Genomic DNA, 5,504 nt, shown 5'->3' on the forward strand with positions numbered 1-5,504 from the left:
TTATAAATAAATAAATAAATAAAAATAAAAAAGTGCACTCTGCTTTGCAGCCCTGTTCCCCAGCATGCTAGCTCTTTCTGATGCCCAGTTGGGACTGAGCAGCTCCCAGCAGGCCCAGTTCTTGGTCAACTGGCAACAAGGTAGACACTAAAATCCCAAGAGCACAATTCCTTGGTGCTTTGTGGCCACTCCATCCTGCTCTCTGGGTCCCTTCCCCTAACCTGTTCCAAACCAGCTTCTGTCCCCACAATCTCCAACCACAACCGGCCTTCATTTCAACCTGACAATCAATGACTTCCAAGTTATGACCATCTCTGGCTGTCTCAGCTCACCTGACCCTGTCTCTTCTCACTTAGTGTGTCTCTCCATGCAGATGTCCTGGAGACCCCTCCAAGTCAGCACGTTCAGCCTCACCAAGCTAGCCCTTCCCCTCCACGGTGTCAACACTCACCGAGGCTCAGAGATTTCATTGCTTGTGGTCAGGCTTCACACTGTTACTAAGTGGCAGAGTCAGGTCTCAAGCTTGTCACAGAGCAAGGATGAAACATAAGGCCCTTCATCTTGGGGCTGGCCTGCGGCTCCAGTCCTTACTTCCCTCATTAGCTTCTCCCCCAGGATATCACAGACCGTCATAGCCCCATGTCTCTATCATAGCTGCTCCCTTTGCAGATTGTACACCTCTCCATCATCTCCTCATTTATCTTTAAAAAAAATCCCCCAGGACAATAGGTCGCTCTTGTTCTGTGCCCATACACCACTGGTGTAAACCTTTATCACTGCATGAATCACTCTGACTTATATTGTTTTTCACTTATATCACTGGTGAAAGTCTTGGGGGCCAGGCTACATCACTATCACCTAAGGATCGTCAAGCAAACCCAGGGTACTTAGCAAACTATAGGTGCATCACACAGGTACACACAGTAGCAGAGGTGGGACAGACACTGGGTCTCAATTCACCCAGGAATCATGTACATTTGGTGCATTCTTTTATATTAAAGAAGGGCAGTTGGCAATTGTCCTGACAGCTTGTTAACACATTCAGTATCTTTTTTAGGATTATCAATAAGTACCGTCCTATCCCACAGCATCAAAGTCAATTGCAACGAACAAAAAATAGATTTTGAGTTTATCAAAATGACTTCTGCTGATTTAAAAACATTTCCATAAACTGAATGTATCCAGAAGATGTCCTCTTGAGATGATCTGAGGATTTTCAGCCCCATTGAATATTTTAAACAGTCTTGGTTGTCTGTGTGACTTCAGCAATGTTGTTCACATCAGTAGTATACCTACTGCATGTATAAGGGAGAGATATGTATAGAAATGACATCAAAATATAATAGGTGATACATACATAAAGCAGCAAGACTGGTTTCTGCTGGGTACCCCTTAGAATCTGCCTCATTTTATGGTTACAGAGCAGACTTTCTAAGCTACTTAAGAAGAAAACTAGAACAATCAAATATATCTGCAGGCTCAAGCTTGATACTTCATATATCATGTAGAGACCTGGAATCAATTATTCCTGATGTAAAATTCGGAGTTCTTCAGGGTAAAAGTCTTAGGAATATAAGGTCCCCCAGGAAATACTCTGGTGCCAGAAAAGGAAAAAAAAAACCCAAAAACCCTGAATGTATCTCCTGACCCAATTAAAACTGGTATGCGAGATAAAGGCTCAAGTGGACACAGTACATGTTTTCTTACTCTCCCCTTCGCACAGCTCATAGAGGGGAAAGTCGCCTGGCTGGGGTGGCTCCAGCTAAGTCACGGCAAATCTGTATCTGCCAGGCTGAGATGCCTGGGACATAAGCAGATCAGGTGCAACACTAACTTTCAAGTTCAGGCCATTACCAGGCCACCTCAGTACTGCAAAAGCCTCTTGACCAGTCAATCCATCCTTATCTCTTCCCTAGAAAAGCAATATTCCAAGATCACCTCGACTGTGCCTCTATCACCAGACCTTGGCATGCTTTTCCAGATTTATCTCCAAGCTCACCTTCTGAACCTCTGCCTGCCCAAACCAGTCCACTTGGGCTTCTGAACCTCCTTGTACTCTCCTTTCTTATTCACTCAGTCCTCTGGCTGCACTTGGAAACTCCTGCCAACACCTCTCTAATCACAAGACACAGTTTGGACACCAATGCTTTCATCAAAACCTAAAACCAAAAAACGGGCAATCATTTCTTTCCACACTTTCTCAATACTGTCATGACCTGCTGCTTCAACTTTTCGTTGTTGAATTTCACACACTCTACTTTCCCTAGCTCAGGTTGTTAAGTTGTTGTTGTTTTTTGTGTGTGTTTTTTAAAATATATTTTTATTTCATAGAGTGAGGGAGAAGGAGAGATAGGAACATCGATGAGAGAGAATTATTGATCGGCTGCCTCCTGCACACTCCCTTCTGGGGATCGAGCCCACAACCTGGGCATGTGCCCTTGACTGGAATTGAACCTGGACCCTTCAGTCCACAGGCTGATGCTCTATCCACTGAGCCAAACTGGGTAGGGCAGGTTCTAAGTTTCTTGAGGAGGCAAATTCTTCCACTTCTCCCCATTCCCTGTGACATTGGACAGTTATGCTTCATGTTTTCAGGCTATAAAAGTGTGATCATGAACTTGGCCAATATACCAGTACATGGAGGCTCTCTAGGTTGAGTGGGGATGGACAATGATCATATAAGTGAATCCCCCCAACACCTAGGAACAAGGAGACTGCTTTCTGCCACCTTTGTTTCACTGTCTGTGTACCCATGCACACGCATTCTACCTGAGTGATTTGCTTTCCCTTTGATGTCCACATTCTAAACAGCTACTCCCACTTTCTCTCTTTTCCTCTGTTCATCTACCGGTCACTCAGGCAGAGACCCGGAATCATCTCTTGCTCATGTCCCACATCTAAATACCCACTGAGTTCTGTATCTTTTAGCTCCTAATCACATCTCAAACCCACGCCCTCTTTTTTCCCTATTACTACATTCCAGGGTCATATTACTACATTCCAGGGTCATATTCCCAATTTTCCTTATTGAAGGGAAAGGAATCACTTTCTCACTGGTTTGCTGACCTTCAGCATTATCCCCCTCCAACTCTTCCTCCTCTGTACAGATCTGACTCCCTCACTTTGTAGACTAAAACTGCCTAATAGCCACCCTGGCGGCTACAGGACAACACCCAAACCCTCTGCACACCAGCCACGTGAGTTCTTTGGCCACTACTCACTTCACCTTTCTTGCCCCTGAAGTACCAGACCCCATGTGGTTCCCTGAACAAACCTAAATGTTTCCACCTCTGTACCCTTGCCCATACTGTTCCTGCATCCTGCAAAGACCTTCCCCAGGATCTTTACCTGGATAATTCCTCCCCAGCACAAATTTACCTCCTTCAGGAAACACTCTGTCATTGGTTACAGTGTCCTTTTGGGTGCTTTCACAGCAACCATTTACAATCATCAATGCACTAACCAGAGTGGGCCAAAACGATCTACGCACAGGATATAACCACCACTGCTTCCCCAGAGCCTTGCTCAGGCCCTGGGACACAGCAGGGAGAGTTGGTTAAAGGAGGGAAGCAAGACTCAATTCCCTTCCTAGGCTGGCTTCCTCCCATCTTTCCCTGACCCAAAGCCAGAGGTCGGCCTGGCTGCTTCATATTGCCACCTAGGGGAGAAGACAGCAACTGCACCTCTCACCATTCACCATTTACTGGTAATTTGATTCAATATATTAAATGGATAGGGAGGACACAAACTAGGAACAGTTGATTCTGGCAGTCAGTCAGAGGCTTCAAGTGGTGAATGAGCTCTGGTCTGGGCCACACAGCAAGAGGAGAACAGCATTCCAGGCAGTGGGGGCAACAGGCAGAGAGAGGGTTGGAGTTTGTGCAGGTGAAATCACAAAGGAAGGGTTAGAATATGCAAGATCTGGAATCCCAAACTTTAGCTTTTAAGCCACCTAAAGAGGTTTAAAAAATTAATTTTTTTTTATCTGCCCAAAGACTTTAAATCAGGAGTGACATGATCAGATCTGTGTTTACGACTTTTTTTTTTTTAAATCCTCACCCAAGGATATTTTTCCATTGATTTTTAGAGAGAGTGGGAAAGGGAAAGACAGAGAGAAATATCGATGTGAGAGAAACACAATGATCGGTTGTCTCCTGCATGAGCCCTGACCAGGGCCTGGGCTGGGGAGGAGCCTGTAACTGAGGTATGTGCCCTTGACCAGAATTGAACCCGAGACTCTTTGGTCCATAGGCTGATGCTCTATCCACTGAGCCATACCGACTAGGGCTGTTTATGACAACTCTTGCTAGAGTGAGGAAAAAGGATAAAAAATGGGAGGCAGCCCTGGCCGGCATGGCTCAGTGGTTAGAGCATCAATCTGCGTGCCAAAGGGTCTCAGATTTGATTCCCAATCAAGGGCATGTACCTGGGTTGCATCCCTGGCCCCAGTTGGGACAGGTGCTGGAGGCAACTAATCAGCGTGTCTCTTTCACATCGATGTTTCTGTTTTTCTCTCTCCCTCCTTCCACTCTCTAAAAATCAATGGAAAAAATAAACTTGGGTGAGGATTAACAAACAAACAAACAAAATGGGAGGCAGGGATTAAGGGAAGCAACAAAGCAAGCATTAGGAAGATGCTATTTTCATAATTCTGCCCCCTCAAAACCAGTGTTTCAACATAAACATTTATGTCCACATTTTGAGATGTTCATATATTTCAGGATCTTGAAGTTGCAGAGTTTTATAATAGATCTCAGCATAGGGCTTTGCACACAGAGATGCTCAATGGCAACTGAATGGAATTCCTCAGGGGTCTCCTGGACTTTTGTAATGATAAGAGCAGTAGAACCCTGTGGTTAAGAGCAACAAGGACTCTGAGTAAGAGGGTCTGAGTTCAAATCCTGCTTCAGCCACTTTATGGTGTGATGCTGGTCATAACAAGTGACCCATCGAAGCCTCAGTTTCTTTGTCCCTAAAATTAACACTGTAGCCCTAGCCAGTTTGGCTCAGTGGATAGAACATCGGCCTGCGGATCAAAGGGTCCCGGATTCTATTCCAGTCAAGGGCATGTACCTTGGTTGCAGGCTCCTCTCCTGCCTGGGCCCTGGTTGGGGGCATGCTCAGGAGGCAACCAATCAGTGTGTTTCTCTCACATAGACATTTCTCTCTGTCTTTGCCTCTCTCTTCCACTCTCTCTAAAAATAAATGGAAAAATATCCTCGGGTGAGGACTAAAAATATAATAATGAAACAAATAAATAAAATAAAATGAACACTGCAACAGTACCTACCTCAAGGGCTAGAGATAAATGTCTGTTAAGTGTCAAGCATAAAATAAATCCTCAATAAAAACTGTTGACACTTTATAACATCAATTATTCAGTGCCGGCCATTCATAGGCCATGCACAATGCTAGGGGCTTCCCACACTCTTAAATCTGCACAGCAATATTGCTGTCAATCCTAGTTTACATATAAGAAAATCTAAGGCTCCCCCCCCCCCCCC

Source organism: Myotis brandtii, unplaced genomic scaffold (genome assembly GCF_000412655.1).
Source record: "Myotis brandtii unplaced genomic scaffold, ASM41265v1 scaffold321, whole genome shotgun sequence".
NCBI classification, from domain to species: Eukaryota; Metazoa; Chordata; class Mammalia; order Chiroptera; family Vespertilionidae; genus Myotis; species Myotis brandtii.